Genomic DNA, 13784 nt, shown 5'->3' with positions numbered 1-13784 from the left:
GAAGCCAGATTACAAGCTCATTTTGGTTCATCTTCAGCAACTGTGCATTGCATTGCCATGTAATGTAATGAAATGCTATCTTTCTAGCTCTCCCTTTTTACTTCCTTTTGGATAAACAGACATATTAGGCAAGCATTTTGGAGCTTTCACCTAAATAACTACAGGTGGTGAGATAAGCTGCACAATATAATTGACCTTTCAGTATATTGTTGCACACACACCATCTATTTAGCAAATGCCCTTGTTATCAACAGCAGCCTTTTAAACTCACCTGAGCTAACAGGTATGTGCGCTGGTTACTCTGCTGCGCTTAAAATTTCTTTTTTGGTTTGCTACAATGCCTTTTCTGAAACGTTGTCTCCCTCTGCTGGAACACTGACTTCTTTCATTTAATGCCTGCAGACTATAAAAGAGAACCCAACCCAAAAAGTTTGGTTGATTAGTCTGTGGCATTCTGTTAAACTGTTGCTTATGGCGGTCTCTGTGAGCTTCTCAGCGACATTCAGCCAGCCAGGTATCCTGCCTGCAGTAGATGGAATGTGGCAATGGAACGCTGGCTGCGCGTGTCATAATAGGCTCTGAGCCTTTATATACCTGTGCACAGCAGCAGCCACCTTCAGTCTGCTGCTGGACAGCCAGCAGCAGCAGCAGCAGCAGCAGGAGAGGTATGTAATCAGCAGCCCTCCTGCTAAGGGTAGACATCTGCTCGTTCCACCCCACCCCCCGCCTTAATTGGTTCTCCTCCCTTCCAACGGTGTTGAGGCGGGTGGGAACAGCAGGGGGTGAAGGTGCTGTGTTTAAAGAGGTGGAGTTATGCAGATCTAAAACGCGTGGATTGCAGCAGCAGCAAGCCGAAAAGTGCAGGCATGTAAGGGATCTAGAGGTTGACAACATGTCTTCTTAACGGGAGTCCAGGAGCTCATCTCCACAAATGGACTTTTCAGGATCCTTGGGTGGCTCCGTAGCTTGAAACCAATTCTGGTTATCGCTTCTCGGCCTTTTGGCTAAGATCAAGTGTAGTATCTGTTCTTATCAGTTTAATATCTGATACGTCCCCTATCTGGGGACCATATATTAAATGGATTTTTAGAACAGGGAGATGGAAAAAGAGCTTGCTCTGTCCACTCCACGCATTGACCTGGTATTGCAGTATCTCCAGGACCGGTGCACCCCTTCTTTAATGCAGTTTCTAAAATCAGAAAGAATTGAATTCAATGTTTTTTGTTCATTTTGCTTGTTTGTCGGATTTTGGGATGGACTCTTTGGCTTTGCTTTTCTTCTCCTCATTGGATTTTTCATGTTCAAAGTTGCAGAAGCCAGATTACAAGCTCATTTTGGTTCAACTTCAGCAACTGTGCATTGCATTGCCATGTAATGTAATGAAATGCTATCTTTCTAGCTCTCCCTTTTTACTTCCTTTTGGATAAACAGACATATTAGGCAAGCATTTTGGAGCTTTCACCTAAATAACTACAGGTGGTGAGATAAGCTGCACAATATAATTGACCTTTCAGTATATTGTTGCACACACACCATCTATTTAGCAAATGCCCTTGTTATCAACAGCAGCCTTTTAAACTCACCTGAGCTAACAGGTATGTGCGCTGGTTACTCTGCTGCACTTAAAATTTCTTTTTTGGTTTGCTACAATGCCTTTTCTGAAACGTTGTCTCCCTCTGCTGGAACACTGACTTCTTTCATTTAATGCCTGCAGACTATAAAAGAGAACCCAACCCAAAAAGTTTGGTTGATTAGTCTGTGGCATTCTGTTAAACTGTTGCTTATGGCGGTCTCTGTGAGCTTCTCAGCGACATTCAGCCAGCCAGGTATCCTGCCTGCAGTAGATGGAATGTGGCAATGGAACGCTGGCTGCGCGTGTCATAATAGGCTCTGAGCCTTTATATACCTGTGCACAGCAGCAGCCACCTTCAGTCTGCTGCTGGACAGCCAGCAGCAGCAGCAGCAGCAGCAGGAGAGGTATGTAATCAGCAGCCCTCCTGCTAAGGGTAGACAGCTGCTCGTTCCACCCCACCCCCCGCCTTAATTGGTTCTCCTCCCTTCCAACGGTGTTGAGGCGGGTGGGAACAGCAGGGGGTGAAGGTGCTGTGTTTAAAGAGGTGGAGTTATGCAGATCTAAAACGCGTGGATTGCAGCAGCAGCAAGCCGAAAAGTGCAGGCATGTAAGGGATCTAGAGGTTGACAACATGTCTTCTTAACGGGAGTCCAGGAGCTCATCTCCACAAATGGACTTTTCAGGATCCTTGGGTGGCTCCGTAGTTTGAAACCAATTCTGGTTATCGCTTCTCGGCCTTTTGGCTAAGATCAAGTGTAGTATCTGTTCTTATCAGTTTAATATCTGATACGTCCCCTATCTGGGGACCATATATTAAATGGATTTTTAGAACAGGGAGATGGAAAAAGAGCTTGCTCTGTCCACTCCACGCATTGACCTGGTATTGCAGTATCTCCAGGACCGGTGCACCCCTTCTTTAATGCAGTTTCTAAAATCAGAAAGAATTGAATTCAATGTTTTTTGTTCATTTTGCTTGTTTGTCGGATTTTGGGATGGACTCTTTGGCTTTGCTTTTCTTCTCCTCATTGGATTTTTCATGTTCAAAGTTGCAGAAGCCAGATTACAAGCTCATTTTGGTTCAACTTCAGCAACTGTGCATTGCATTGCCATGTAATGTAATGAAATGCTATCTTTCTAGCTCTCCCTTTTTACTTCCTTTTGGATAAACAGACATATTAGGCAAGCATTTTGGAGCTTTCACCTAAATAACTACAGGTGGTGAGATAAGCTGCACAATATAATTGACCTTTCAGTATATTGTTGCACACACACCATCTATTTAGCAAATGCCCTTGTTATCAACAGCAGCCTTTTAAACTCACCTGAGCTAACAGGTATGTGCGCTGGTTACTCTGCTGCGCTTAAAATTTCTTTTTTGGTTTGCTACAATGCCTTTTCTGAAACGTTGTCTCCCTCTGCTGGAACACTGACTTCTTTCATTTAATGCCTGCAGACTATAAAAGAGAACCCAACCCAAAAAGTTTGGTTGATTAGTCTGTGGCATTCTGTTAAACTGTTGCTTATGGCGGTCTCTGTGAGCTTCTCAGCGACATTCAGCCAGCCAGGTATCCTGCCTGCAGTAGATGGAATGTGGCAATGGAACGCTGGCTGCGCGTGTCATAATAGGCTCTGAGCCTTTATATACCTGTGCACAGCAGCAGCCACCTTCAGTCTGCTGCTGGACAGTCAGCAGCAGCAGCAGCAGCAGCAGGAGAGGTATGTAATCAGCAGCCCTCCTGCTAAGGGTAGACAGCTGCTCGTTCCACCCCACCCCCCGCCTTAATTGGTTCTCCTCCCTTCCAACGGTGTTGAGGCGGGTGGGAACAGCAGGGGGTGAAGGTGCTGTGTTTAAAGAGGTGGAGTTATGCAGATCTAAAACGCGTGGATTGCAGCAGCAGCAAGCCGAAAAGTGCAGGCATGTAAGGGATCTAGAGGTTGACAACATGTCTTCTTAACGGGAGTCCAGGAGCTCATCTCCACAAATGGACTTTTCAGGATCCTTGGGTGGCTCCGTAGTTTGAAACCAATTCTGGTTATCGCTTCTCGGCCTTTTGGCTAAGATCAAGTGTAGTATCTGTTCTTATCAGTTTAATATCTGATACGTCCCCTATCTGGGGACCATATATTAAATGGATTTTTAGAACAGGGAGATGGAAAAAGAGCTTGCTCTGTCCACTCCACGCATTGACCTGGTATTGCAGTATCTCCAGGACCGGTGCACCCCTTCTTTAATGCAGTTTCTAAAATCAGAAAGAATTGAATTCAATGTTTTTTGTTCATTTTGCTTGTTTGTCGGATTTTGGGATGGACTCTTTGGCTTTGCTTTTCTTCTCCTCATTGGATTTTTCATGTTCAAAGTTGCAGAAGCCAGATTACAAGCTCATTTTGGTTCAACTTCAGCAACTGTGCATTGCATTGCCATGTAATGTAATGAAATGCTATCTTTCTAGCTCTCCCTTTTTACTTCCTTTTGGATAAACAGACATATTAGGCAAGCATTTTGGAGCTTTCACCTAAATAACTACAGGTGGTGAGATAAGCTGCACAATATAATTGACCTTTCAGTATATTGTTGCACACACACCATCTATTTAGCAAATGCCCTTGTTATCAACAGCAGCCTTTTAAACTCACCTGAGCTAACAGGTATGTGCGCTGGTTACTCTGCTGCGCTTAAAATTTCTTTTTTGGTTTGCTACAATGCCTTTTCTGAAACGTTGTCTCCCTCTGCTGGAACACTGACTTCTTTCATTTAATGCCTGCAGACTATAAAAGAGAACCTAACCCAAAAAGTTTGGTTGATTAGTCTGTGGCATTCTGTTAAACTGTTGCTTATGGCGGTCTCTGTGAGCTTCTCAGCGACATTCAGCCAGCCAGGTATCCTGCCTGCAGTAGATGGAATGTGGCAATGGAACGCTGGCTGCGCGTGTCATAATAGGCTCTAAGCCTTTATATACCTGTGCACAGCAGCAGCCACCTTCAGTCTGCTGCTGGACAGCCAGCAGCAGCAGCAGCAGCAGGAGAGGTATGTAATCAGCAGCCCTCCTGCTAAGGGTAGACAGCTGCTCGTTCCACCCCACCCCCCGCCTTAATTGGTTCTCCTCCCTTCCAACGGTGTTGAGGCGGGTGGGAACAGCAGGGGGTGAAGGTGCTGTGTTTAAAGAGGTGGAGTTATGCAGATCTAAAACGCGTGGATTGCAGCAGCAGCAAGCCGAAAAGTGCAGGCATGTAAGGGATCTAGAGGTTGACAACATGTCTTCTTAACGGGAGTCCAGGAGCTCATCTCCACAAATGGACTTTTCAGGATCCTTGGGTGGCTCCGTAGTTTGAAACCAATTCTGGTTATCGCTTCTCGGCCTTTTGGCTAAGATCAAGTGTCTGGACATCAGGTTCCTTGAGTGCTAGCCCTCGGCCTTCCAGCATCGCCACTCCGGTGGCTTAAGCTGGATGCTGCTATAGGGGGAGAGTGAGGAGGAAACGGGAAGGCGATTTCCGTGGCTGACTATGGGAGTCAAGCTGAAATTTGCTGGGACCGGGGACCCCCGGGTCAAGAATGGATTTCGCATTGAGATTTCCGAGGAGAAGAAGGGACATTTTTCCATGTCCTACCTGGTGAATGCCATCTTCTATGAAGCATTGAAGATTAAGAAGTCGGACATTCTTTGCCTGCAGGAATTTAGAAGTCATGGAAGGTATGTGCTGGTTCTTTCTACTATGGCTGCTTGCCAAAATCTTTATAGAACCTTGAAAGGCCTTACTGAGAACTCCCTCCTAGATGGACTCACTTTTACTGTCCTCTATTCAAAGGGGGATGTTCCTGTTGTTGTGTTTATGCACAATCCCTTTATCCCCCAGGAGGACATTACTGTATTCTTGAGGAGGCATTGTACTTATGTGCATTTTTCCCACAAGATCTCGAATGAAGAAGGCTTGTGGACTGGCAAATACAAGTACTTTGTTCGTTTTGCTACAGACCCCGAGGGGCCAGGGGGCATACATTATCCTCCTATGAGTTTCTCTATTGGGAGAGACACTGGTTTCTTGTACTTTCCTGATGCTCCTTTTTTCTGCAGAAGATGTAACAAGTATGGTCATGTCCAGGAGTCCTGCAGGTATCCGCCAACCTGCAGGAGGTGTAACACGTCTGGTCATATGGCGAAAGACTGCAAGAACCAGGTAAAGTGTGATGCTTGTGGTGAGGAGGGGCATGTTCTTAGGCAGTGTCAAGCTAGAACCACTCCTAAGTCTTTTGCTCAAGTGGTCGCGGAGGGGCCTGCTGTTCCTTCGACTTCTACTAGGGTTCCACAAGGTCCCCTTCCGGATGTCGGGGAGGCAACTGCTCCCCAAGAGGAAGAGGATGGCACTCAGATGGACGACATATTTGAAGATGCCCAGCTTCAGCCTCCTGCGTCAGGAGGCTTTGACATGGTGATTCCAGAGGTGATGTCACCTTTCCCTCCCCAGTTTGGTGTCCGTGGTGAGGGGGAAATGGACTTGTCCAATTCTCCTGTCATATCTTGGTGCAATACTGCTTCAGAGGAGATCGGGGGCGGTGGCCAAGGGGACTTGTCTGCTGTCCGTTTCTCTGATGAGGAGGATCCTGATGTGGTCAAGAAGAAGCCAAGGACTGAGTGTTCATCCATTGCTGCCGTGTGTGATAGCCCGGTGGACTCTCGTGCTTACCCGTCAGATGTATTTTCTCCTGACATTGTTACATTTGGCATTCAGCCAGATGGTAATAGCTTTGCTTTGCTTGATGAAGGTTGAGTTGATGTTTTCTTTCTTTTTTTTTCAGGTTATGTGTGATCCCCTTTAGTTATGCCGCATCATTCTGGATGGGACATTGTGTCCCTTAATGTTAGGCAAATTAGATCTGTTACCCGAAGAACAACAGTTCTGGATTATCTAAAGGGTTTGAGTGCAGATGTCTATTGTCTACAAGAGTGTGGGATTACTGAATCTCCAGGGGATAAGGACTGGCCTTATGGCCAGTATGTTTGGTCGGGGTCCAGCTTTAACAAAAATGATGGTGTGGGGATTTTAGTTGGTAATAAGAATATTACTATTGATAGTTACACGGTTGTGGAGGTGGGTTGCTGCATTATTGTTTTTTTGAGTTATAGGGGGTGGAAGGTTAGAATGATTAATTTATATTGTCCTACTAAAAAAGAGGAGCGGCTTGCTCTTCTTGAGAAATTGAGTTTTTTTCTCCCTGGAAAAATTCCTACAGTTTTTGTTGGTGACTGTAATTGTGTCACAGAAGGTAATGTGGACATTACGGGAAAAAAGTTATCTCAACTTATTTCTGATTTTTCTTTCTTAGACGCTGCAATACTTGAGTATGGCATTCCACCACCGCCTACATATTATGCTGACCGTGGTAATATTTCATCGAGGATAGATAGGATGTTATTTTCCAAAAATATGGTTTGTTCAAGTTATGTTCAACATAAGGTACCTTTTTCTGATCATGAGTGTTTGCGTGGAGTTTTTAGTGCGAATGGGGACATGGTGTTTGGGGGTGGGGTTTGGAAATTGAATACGAGGTTGTTGGAGGATGAGGAGGTGATGAGTGAGTTGGAGAAAAGGTATGCAAGTTGGAGGTGGCGTAAGCGTGATTTTGGTAGTGTGCTTGAATGGTGGGATTGGGTGAAATTACAGTTAAAAACTTTCTTTAAAAAATGGGGCTACAAAAAAGCTGCCAGATATCGTAATAGATTTAATGACTTAAGTAGACGGATTGATTGGTTGCGTGGGTGTGTTAGGAAAGGAATGGATATGTCTGATCAGCTTGAGGTTGCTAAGAATGAGTTAAAATGTCTTCTGGATGAAAAAGGTAAAGAGATTATTTACCGTACCAAGTTAGAGCATTTGGAAAAGAATGAAAAGTGCACCAGGTACTTTTTTAAAAAAATGAATGGAAGGAAGTTGGATTTGAGTGAAGTGGTAGGTGAAGATGGATCTAGTGTGGTTGGGAAGAATGTGTTGAATGAGGTGAATGGCTTCTATAGTAAGTTGTACGATGAGAAATGGATTGATCCTGGACTTGTGTCGCATGTATTGAGTGGTATGGAGAAGAGACTTGGTTCGGATGAATGTGATGCTTTGTGTGAGGATGTTATTTTGGATGAGGTGAGGAATGTTGTTATGAGTGCTAAAAAGAATAAGACGCCTGGGAAGGATGGGTTGCCTGTGGAGCTGTATGTGAAAGCTTGGGAGTTTTTGGGTAAGGACTTGACTGAGGTTTGTAGGTATATGTGGATGAATGGTGTTTTGTGTGACAGTATGAAAGAGGGTATAGTGGTTCTTGTGTTTAAGAAGGGTGAGAAAAAGCGTTTGGAGAACTGGAGACCCATATCATTGCTTAACGCTGATTATAAGGTCTACAGTAAATTGTTAGCAAATCGTATGCGTGAGGTGATTGGTAGGGTTGTGGAGGATGACCAAGTGTGTGCCGTGCCTGGTCGGAGTATAAGTGATAATTTGTTATTGTTAAGGGATATGCTTGGGGATTGTAAGACTAGAAAGCAGAAGTGTATGGTGTTAGCAATTGATTTCGAAAAGGCTTTTGATAGAGTTTCGCATGTGTTTCTGTTTAAAGTATTGGAGAGGATGGGTTTCCCTAGGGTTTTTCTGAATGGAGTTAAGTCTTTATATGATTATGTGTCAAGTGAGTTTTTAGTGAATGGATGGTTGTCTGACAAAGTGATGATTAGGTCTGGTGTAAGACAGGGGTGCCCTATGTCCCCTGTCTTGTTTGTATGTGTGATTGAGCCTTTGCTGTGTTTAGTGAGACGTGAGAAAATGATGAGAGGATTGTTAGTGCCTGGGAGTGGTGGTAAGCATGTGAAGGTGTTAGGTTACATGGATGATGTTGTGATGGTGAGTGAAAGTATGGCTTCAATGAGTAGGGTGAGGTTGCTTTTGGATTTTTTCTGTGGTGCATCAGGTTTTAGAGTTAACTGGACTAAGTGTAGTTTCAAATGCTTTGGAGATGACAGTATTCGTATGGAAGGTGTTAAGTATGAGGAGAGTGCAATTAAGGTTTTAGGGGTATTTTTCAATGATGATCTGAAAGGAAATGAGAGTTGGGACGAGTGTGGTATGCGTGTTGAGCGAAAATTGAATTTTTGGAGAATGAGAGATCTTTCTTTGCGGGGCAAAGTTCTAGTTATCAAAGCAGTGATCTTACCCATTCTGCTTTTTGTGGCCATAATTTTTCCATCCCCTTTTAGGAAAGTGAAGAGAGTTGAGAAAATGATTTTTTCCTTTTTCTGGTGCAGCAAGATGGAGAAGCTGAAGAGGGAAAGCCTTTATAAGGCCTGCCAGCATGGTGGTTTGGGATTTCCTAATGTTGAGGTTTTTTTAGGGCTCCATTATATTAAGACGATTGTGGTATTGTTGGGTAAAGGTAATAAGGGTGCATGTATGGCAAGTTATTCTGCAGGATGGATGTTGTATGGGTTAGGTTGGAGAAAGAGGGATGCGAGAGTGCCTGTGTCTTTTAAGTGTCCGGTGTGGTATGAGGTGATTGAGAAGTTTGTCAAGAAGTATGATTTGCTGAGTGTGCCGGTGGATGAGTTTAGAATGACTAAGAGGGTGTATAGGAAATTGTGTGCAAATGAGGTCGAGTCTAATATTGTTGGTTTGAGAGGGAATGAGGTTGCGGATGCTTGGAGAAAGTTGGGTATGTATGGGATGTCCAACAAACAGAAGGATGTAGTGTGGATGGCGTTTCACAATATTCTTCCAGTGAGAGACGTTCAAAAGAAGAGAGGTTTGATTAGGTCGGATGTTTGTCCAAGAGATGGATGTAATGGTTGTGAGACGGTTATGCATCTGATGTGGAATTGTGATTTTGCACAAGACGTGTGGAAATGTGTAGGGGGGTTGTGTAGGAGTTTGGCAGGAGTGACTTTTGTGGATTGGCGTGTGGTTATGTTTGGTATTGGTGCAAGTGGACGTGTAAAGGAGAGAGTTTTGTGGTTAATTATGGCTTGTGTGTTAGAAAGTTTGTGGGATGTGAGGAATCTTTGTGTATTTAAAAGGAAATCAATTACAGTAAATGAATGTATTAGGATTATTCTTTCTAGGCTATTTTTGATTTACAAGATGGATAGTAGTAGCGGTGGTGGAACAGATGCCGAGGGAATATGGAAATTTAAAAAGTGGAGGCATATTGTAAAATTTCAGTGATATTTTGGTTTATATTAATAAGATGTTCTTCTTTCTGTAATATTAGGTTACTTTATGCTTAATAAATATGGCCATGATGATGAGAAGTTTTTTTTGCAACAGTTTTGGTATATCCTACTGATTTGCTATAAAACTAACCTGAATGGTTTAAAAAAAAAAAAAAAAAAAAAAAAAAAAAAAATCTGTTCTTATCAGTTTAATATCTGATACGTCCCCTATCTGGGGACCATATATTAAATGGATTTTTAGAACAGGGAGATGGAAAAAGAGCTTGCTCTGTCCACTCCACGCATTGACCTGGTATTGCAGTATCTCCAGGACCGGTGCACCCCTTCTTTAATGCAGTTTCTAAAATCAGAAAGAATTGAATTCAATGTTTTTTGTTCATTTTGCTTGTTTGTCGGATTTTGGGATGGACTCTTTGGCTTTGCTTTTCTTCTCCTCATTGGATTTTTCATGTTCAAAGTTGCAGAAGCCAGATTACAAGCTCATTTTGGTTCAACTTCAGCAACTGTGCATTGCATTGCCATGTAATGTAATGAAATGCTATCTTTCTAGCTCTCCCTTTTTACTTCCTTTTGGATAAACAGACATATTAGGCAAGCATTTTGGAGCTTTCACCTAAATAACTACAGGTGGTGAGATAAGCTGCACAATATAATTGACCTTTCAGTATATTGTTGCACACACACCATCTATTTAGCAAATGCCCTTGTTATCAACAGCAGCCTTTTAAACTCACCTGAGCTAACAGGTATGTGCGCTGGTTACTCTGCTGGGCTTAAAATTTCTTTTTTGGTTTGCTACAATGCCTTTTCTGAAACGTTGTCTCCCTCTGCTGGAACACTGACTTCTTTCATTTAATGCCTGCAGACTATAAAAGAGAACCCAACCCAAAAAGTTTGGTTGATTAGTCTGTGGCATTCTGTTAAACTGTTGCTTATGGCGGTCTCTGTGAGCTTCTCAGCGACATTCAGCCAGCCAGGTATCCTGCCTGCAGTAGATGGAATGTGGCAATGGAACGCTGGCTGCGCGTGTCATAATAGGCTCTGAGCCTTTATATACCTGTGCACAGCAGCAGCCACCTTCAGTCTGCTGCTGGACAGCCAGCAGCAGCAGCAGCAGGAGAGGTATGTAATCAGCAGCCCTCCTGCTAAGGGTAGACAGCTGCTCGTTCCACCCCACCCCCCGCCTTAATTGGTTCTCCTCCCTTCCAACGGTGTTGAGGCGGGTGGGAACAGCAGGGGGTGAAGGTGCTGTGTTTAAAGAGGTGGAGTTATGCAGATCTAAAACGCGTGGATTGCAGCAGCAGCAAGCCGAAAAGTGCAGGCATGTAAGGGATCTAGAGGTTGACAACATGTCTTCTTAACGGGAGTCCAGGAGCTCATCTCCACAAATGGACTTTTCAGGATCCTTGGGTGGCTCCGTAGTTTGAAACCAATTCTGGTTATCGCTTCTCGGCCTTTTGGCTAAGATCAAGTGTAGTATCTGTTCTTATCAGTTTAATATCTGATACATCCCCTATCTGGGGACCATATATTAAATGGATTTTTAGAACAGGGAGATGGAAAAAGAGCTTGCTCTGTCCACTCCACGCATTGACCTGGTATTGCAGTATCTCCAGGACCGGTGCACCCCTTCTTTAATGCAGTTTCTAAAATCAGAAAGAATTGAATTCAATGTTTTTTGTTCATTTTGCTTGTTTGTCGGATTTTGGGATGGACTCTTTGGCTTTGCTTTTCTTCTCCTCATTGGATTTTTCATGTTCAAAGTTGCAGAAGCCAGATTACAAGCTCATTTTGGTTCAACTTCAGCAACTGTGCATTGCATTGCCATGTAATGTAATGAAATGCTATCTTTCTAGCTCTCCCTTTTTACTTCCTTTTGGATAAACAGACATATTAGGCAAGCATTTTGGAGCTTTCACCTAAATAACTACAGGTGGTGAGATAAGCTGCACAATATAATTGACCTTTCAGTATATTGTTGCACACACACCATCTATTTAGCAAATGCCCTTGTTATCAACAGCAGCCTTTTAAACTCACCTGAGCTAACAGGTATGTGCGCTGGTTACTCTGCTGCGCTTAAAATTTCTTTTTTGGTTTGCTACAATGCCTTTTCTGAAACGTTGTCTCCCTCTGCTGGAACACTGACTTCTTTCATTTAATGCCTGCAGACTATAAAAGAGAACCCAACCCAAAAAGTTTGGTTGATTAGTCTGTGGCATTCTGTTAAACTGTTGCTTATGGCGGTCTCTGTGAGCTTCTCAGCGACATTCAGCCAGCCAGGTATCCTGCCTGCAGTAGATGGAATGTGGCAATGGAACGCTGGCTGCGCGTGTCATAATAGGCTCTGAGCCTTTATATACCTGTGCACAGCAGCAGCCACCTTCAGTCTGCTGCTGGACAGCCAGCAGCAGCAGCAGCAGCAGGAGAGGTATGTAATCAGCAGCCCTCCTGCTAAGGGTAGACAGCTGCTCGTTCCACCCCACCCCCCGCCTTAATTGGTTCTCCTCCCTTCCAACGGTGTTGAGGCGGGTGGGAACAGCAGGGGGTGAAGGTGCTGTGTTTAAAGAGGTGGAGTTATGCAGATCTAAAACGCGTGGATTGCAGCAGCAGCAAGCCGAAAAGTGCAGGCATGTAAGGGATCTAGAGGTTGACAACATGTCTTCTTAACGGGAGTCCAGGAGCTCATCTCCACAAATGGACTTTTCAGGATCCTTGGGTGGCTCCGTAGTTTGAAACCAATTCTGGTTATCGCTTCTCGGCCTTTTGGCTAAGATCAAGTGTAGTATCTGTTCTTATCAGTCATCGCTTCTCGGCCTTTTGGCTAAGATCAAGTGTAGTATCTTTCGAAAAGGCGGTTTTGGATGTTGGCCGCCCTAGTAGATTGATACATTATGCACACTGGGGTTTAGGCGCTAGTTAGTACGCCAGGTGGCTAATATAGTCATCTGGTGGAAAGCATGGCCCCCCAGGATCGACGCCATTGGGCTGGGGAAGATCGAAAGCCCGAAGTGTGAAGTGCCCCAGGAGTGGTGACCCTGGGGTGCCTTAACTCACTGGGATTGGGAACCCCACTTGAGTTTATGGCACATTTGCACAAGCACTTCAAATTTTCTTTCTTCGCACACACCCTTATTCCGGGCCTTCTGGCCTTAGGATGGGGAATTTTTCAATTCCCGGTCGAAGGTCCGGGCAGTATTATACTGTGAAACCTTCACTATTTATTTAATTTCTTTGTCACTGTGTGTCCACTTATTCACGTGTGTCACGTCCTACTAGGATTTTGTCGGGATGCGGTTCCCTTACGGGTTCCTCTCTTGGCAGGTCTAGGGGGGGAGTGTGTGGCCATCAGGTTCCGCTCCCCCCTGAACCCCCCTGGCTCTCCTCTTTCGGGAGGAGAGCGTTGTTGGCTCCCCTCTTCCGGGAGGGGAGCACAGTCTTTGGCTCCCAGTGCCTTGCTCGGGTGAGAACTCGGGCAGGTGCTGGGGGTAAGATTGGGTCGCCTCTGGCTTCGGCTGGAGGTGGCTTTTTGTCCCTGTTCCTCGCTGTGGCCTTTTGGCTCGGAGGGACGGGGAATGGTTTGGGGGACCCTTCTCCTTTTGGAGAGGGTTTCAAGAAGACCAGCATCCTAGTGCACTTTTTTTGTGGCACTTGTCACTTTTTTAAGCGCACTCGGGTTTTGTACACGAATTCGGGCTTTCGATAAAAAAAAAAATCTGTTCTTATCAGTTTAATATCTGATACGTCCCCTATCTGGGGACCATATATTAAATGGATTTTTAGAACAGGGAGATGGAAAAAGAGCTTGCTCTGTCCACTCCACGCATTGACCTGGTATTGCAGTATCTCCAGGACCGGTGCACCCCTTCTTTAATGCAGTTTCTAAAATCAGAAAGAATTGAATTCAATGTTTTTTGTTCATTTTGCTTGTTTGTCGGATTTTGGGATGGACTCTTTGGCTTTGCTTTTCTTCTCCTCATTGGATTTTTCATGTTCAAAGTTGCAGA

The 13784-nt window shown here is 44.4% G+C and overlaps 6 non-coding genes and 1 pseudogene across 6 annotated transcripts; all 7 read left to right on the top strand.

Annotated features, from left to right (window-relative positions):
• Nucleotides 1–984: 984 nt before the first annotated feature.
• Nucleotides 985–1175, top strand: LOC141220113 (U2 spliceosomal RNA). Its single transcript, XR_012288485.1, has one exon. It is a non-coding gene; the product is annotated as a U2 spliceosomal RNA (small nuclear RNA).
• Nucleotides 1176–2296: 1121 nt separating this feature from the next.
• Nucleotides 2297–2487, top strand: LOC141220112 (U2 spliceosomal RNA). The gene has a single exon (XR_012288484.1). It is a non-coding gene; the product is annotated as a U2 spliceosomal RNA (small nuclear RNA).
• A 1121-nt stretch (nucleotides 2488–3608) lies between these two features.
• On the top strand, nucleotides 3609–3799 carry LOC141220110 (U2 spliceosomal RNA). Its single transcript, XR_012288482.1, has one exon. It is a non-coding gene; the product is annotated as a U2 spliceosomal RNA (small nuclear RNA).
• Nucleotides 3800–9911: 6112 nt separating this feature from the next.
• LOC141219691 (U2 spliceosomal RNA) lies at nucleotides 9912–10103 on the top strand. The gene has a single exon (XR_012288129.1). It is a non-coding gene; the product is annotated as a U2 spliceosomal RNA (small nuclear RNA).
• Nucleotides 10104–11218: 1115 nt separating this feature from the next.
• LOC141220216 (U2 spliceosomal RNA) lies at nucleotides 11219–11409 on the top strand. Its single transcript, XR_012288586.1, has one exon. It is a non-coding gene; the product is annotated as a U2 spliceosomal RNA (small nuclear RNA).
• Nucleotides 11410–12527: 1118 nt separating this feature from the next.
• On the top strand, nucleotides 12528–12625 carry LOC141219718 (U2 spliceosomal RNA; annotated as a pseudogene).
• An 837-nt stretch (nucleotides 12626–13462) lies between these two features.
• LOC141219631 (U2 spliceosomal RNA) lies at nucleotides 13463–13645 on the top strand. Its single transcript, XR_012288086.1, has one exon. It is a non-coding gene; the product is annotated as a U2 spliceosomal RNA (small nuclear RNA).
• The last annotated feature ends 139 nt before the right edge of the window (nucleotides 13646–13784 follow it).

The sequence above is a fragment of the Phyllobates terribilis genome, unplaced genomic scaffold (assembly GCF_046119375.1).
Source record: "Phyllobates terribilis strain yellow unplaced genomic scaffold, ASM4611937v1 Scaffold_277__1_contigs__length_2500907, whole genome shotgun sequence".
NCBI lineage: Eukaryota > Metazoa > Chordata > Amphibia > Anura > Dendrobatidae > Phyllobates > Phyllobates terribilis.
Note: the sequence above shows the minus strand (reverse complement) of the source record. Positions and strands in the feature narration are given on the sequence as shown.